The 3446-nt window shown below is 53.8% G+C and overlaps 1 long non-coding RNA gene across 1 annotated transcript; it reads right to left on the minus strand.

Moving 5' to 3' along the window:
• Positions 1–1837: 1837 nt before the first annotated feature.
• Positions 1838–2481, minus strand: LOC110575632. The gene is made up of 3 exons (XR_002480031.1): positions 2443–2481; positions 2170–2208; positions 1838–1859 (listed from the first exon to the last, which is right to left on the minus strand). It is a non-coding gene; the product is annotated as an uncharacterized LOC110575632 (long non-coding RNA).
• Positions 2482–3446: the final 965 nt, after the last annotated feature.

Raw genomic sequence — 3446 nt, forward strand, 5'->3', positions numbered from 1 at the left:
TAATATTCCGTGCAAATGTCATATACATCTTGCAGTTGGGAGGACTCCACAAGTCTGGCTTAATATAGGAGCCGCTCAATAAACATGCATTGTTGGGTGCCTGATGTTTACCGAGTTGGCAATCTGGTGGCAAAGAGGCGCTGACGTCAGACTACCCGGGTTCAAATGCCAGTCCCACCACTCACTGGCAATGCGTCAGTACTCAAGTTAATTAGCATCTTTGTGCTTCACTTTCCTTATCTATAGAAGAGGGATAGGGGAGTACCTAACTACATAGCATCAATGTGTGAATTAAACGGGATGATTTATGTAAAGACCGGTACCAGGCTCATAGAAGGCACGTAAATATTAACTATTACTATTATTACTATTACTATTATAATTAAGAGTTTACATATGTCGTCTCCCATTTTCATCCCCAAAAAGCCATGTGTGCATTATCATCTCCATTTTCTCGATAAGGAGAGGTTAAGTGAATTGCCAAAGTCACATGCCCTGTAAGTACCTGCGCTGGGATTTGAACCCAGGCCTTTATGGGTATGTTGCAATCCAATGCATCTAACTCGACTGCCATCCAGCTCATCTTTGTCCATCATATTTCCAAAGGCACTTGGAAAACCCTCATCAGATGTCTCCCTGGATTTTCGGGGTGGGGGGAAGAGGGGCCTGAGCCTCTGGATGTGGTCATAGGGTGGGTTGAGCGTGCTAGGCCTGGTGTGCAGGGAGGGGCTGAGAGGGTGAGGTTGGTGAGTCCGGGAGCACGGCGCCGCAGAGCCATCAGGGCTGGGAGTCCGCAGTGGGGGCTCTTCTGAGGCAGTGGGGGTGGCCCCAGAGCTTTCTTTTTTTTTTTTTTTTTTTTTTTTTTTTAAGATTTTTTTTTTTTTTTGGGGGAGCGAGAATGAGAGAGAGTACATGAGAGGGGACAGGGTCAGAGGGAGAAGCAGGCTCCTCGCCGAGCAGGGAGCCCGATGTGGGACTCGATCCCGGGACTCCAGGATCACGACCTGAGCCGAAGGCAGCCGCCCAACCAATTGAGCCACCCAGGCGCCCGGCCCCAGAGCTTTCTGTAATGAGCCTGCCACACAGCTGGACAGAGACTTATGACTTCTGGTGGCTGGGCTGCCTCCTCCCACTTGTCTTCCCTGGTCATTTATCACAGTTGTCCCTCTGGAGAGGCAGGGACATTGCTTACACTGTCCAGAACAGGGAATGCAATAAAGCCAGATCTACAGGGGGCCCTGAGCCCTGTCCCCTTCACTGAGGGCCGGAGGGGGCTGCGGCGCTGTCCTGGTGGGGGGTGGGGCAAGGCACTAGCAACAATGTCGACCCGAGTCCGGCTTCCGGGCAGGGCTCCGGCAGCATCTCCAAGACCACAGTGACGGACATCACTCGCCCCGCCGCAGCTAAGGCGGCACACCCAGGACCACTGAGCACCCAGCACCCACTCGTGGTATCACCTCGCCCACCGCCCCGGGCATTGCTGCCACCAGGAAGACTAACATCGTCTCTGGTGACCTCCCCCTCATGCTGCCACAGACAGAGTCGCCATGGCCACCATCACCACCATGGCCACCAACAGGAAGGGAATTACCAGCCTGGCTTCTTTACCCACTCACGCTTGGCTCCGAGAAACAAGGTAATCAGAACGTGTATGGCTGTTTCTACCTCTGCTCCTGAGTTCGGCTGCCATCAGGGACCTCTGCGGCTCCTGGAAGAAGTAGTCCTTCTTGTCTGGCTTCCCGGGTTCTATGGACAGAGTGGGGTCACGAGAGGAGCTTAACTTTGAACTCGTCTGGGTCGCTGACCAGATGAGAGGCCCAGAGTCGGTAAGATGCTTCCCAGTGCCTCAGTAGCCTTATCTGCAAAGAAAGGGCAGTAGAATTCACCTCGCTGGAGGGGAGAGCTGCGGGGGTACTGTAGGGATAACAAAGTGTCTCTTATCACCACTGTCGGTGCTCCAAACACAGCACATGAACTGATTATCAAAATTATCATTATTCTCGGGTGAGACTGCCCTCCTAGCCACCCAGGTCCCCAAATAGCGGGCTCCTCCTGTCTGCCCAGAGCATCTCCTGGACCTCCCCGCCAGGCCATGCAGCCCAGGACAGTGGCTTCCCTCTCCACCTCCCACTGCCTGACTCAGTTGCTGCGAAAGCCCAAGTTTCTCACCGAGCAGAGGCAGCAGTCACATCCCCAGGTCTCACCGTCCTATTAGAACAACATCAGTGTAAACATTAGTTATTCACAAACCCAATTACATTTTGATTGCTCTGACCCAACTGAGATTGGGGTTACTCTCAATCCACATTTATATTTTGGCGCAAGCTTCCTAAGGTGCGGGGAGAGGAAAACAAGCTCCCTCCTCCCCCGCTGTACCAGGCAGGAACCTTCTCCTGGGTTCCCTCATTCCTTCTCTGTCTCGGCTCCACAATGCAGCCATACCTGGGCACTCTGCCACGGAATGGAGAGCGGGAGGGGCTGGGCCAGGGCGAGAGGGGAGTCCGGACAGCTTTGGAATGTCAGTCAGAAGGAAAGGAAAGCCTGCAACAGGAAGGGGGAGGAGGGGACACGACAGGGGACATGAGGATGTCTTTGGCTGTGTTTGGGGTGGGGGTGGCAAGCTGCTTCCCAGCACCTGGGACACCGTGCTCCCACATTCTAGGCTGAGCCCTTCCTGAACATGTCCCAACTTGAGCTCTGGGTCTTCCCCGCAAAACCTGCTTCTCCCCATACCTTCTCCATCCCTGTAAATCCCTCCAGTTGCTCGGGCCAGAAACTCACTCCAATCCATTAGCAAATCTTGTTGGCTCTACTCAAAATATGTCGAGAATGTGGCTGCTTCTCACGGCCTCCTCGACTCCCAACCCTGGTCCAAGCCACCACGGTCTCTTGCCTGGCTGACTGTCATTGTCCCCTAAGTGGTGTCCCCTTCCTCTATAGTCTATTCTCAACACAGCCACCAAAGCGGCCCTTCTAAATGTGTAGCTGACCAAGTCATTTCCCTGCTCAGAAAGCTGCGGTGGGTCCCTGTTTCACTCAGAGTAAAAGCCAAAGTCTTAGGTGCCTATCCTACCTGCCTGGCCTCCTGCCTTCTCTCTGACCTTGTCTCTATTATTCTCCCCTCACTCGCTCTGCTCCAGCCACAGAGATGTCAAGCCCAGTCCTGTCTCCAGCTTTGCGCTCGCTGTGCCCGGGAAAACTTCCTCCCAGATATCCCCATGGCCTGTTCCTTCATCTCTTCCAGACCTCTGCTCAAATGTCACCTCATCAATGAAGCCATCTCTATCTGTCAGTTCCCTTCAGGAAACAGATGGCTCACTCAAATTCAGATCCTCTGAGCAGGGTTTACACAGATGCGGGCAGGGGGTCTGGAAACCACAGGGATGGTGCGGGGGCCCTAGGCTGTTCACAGTGAGGAGCTGTGACCATCCCAAGGCCAGATGACT

Source organism: Neomonachus schauinslandi, chromosome 8 (assembly GCF_002201575.2).
Source record: "Neomonachus schauinslandi chromosome 8, ASM220157v2, whole genome shotgun sequence".
Lineage (NCBI taxonomy): Eukaryota > Metazoa > Chordata > Mammalia > Carnivora > Phocidae > Neomonachus > Neomonachus schauinslandi.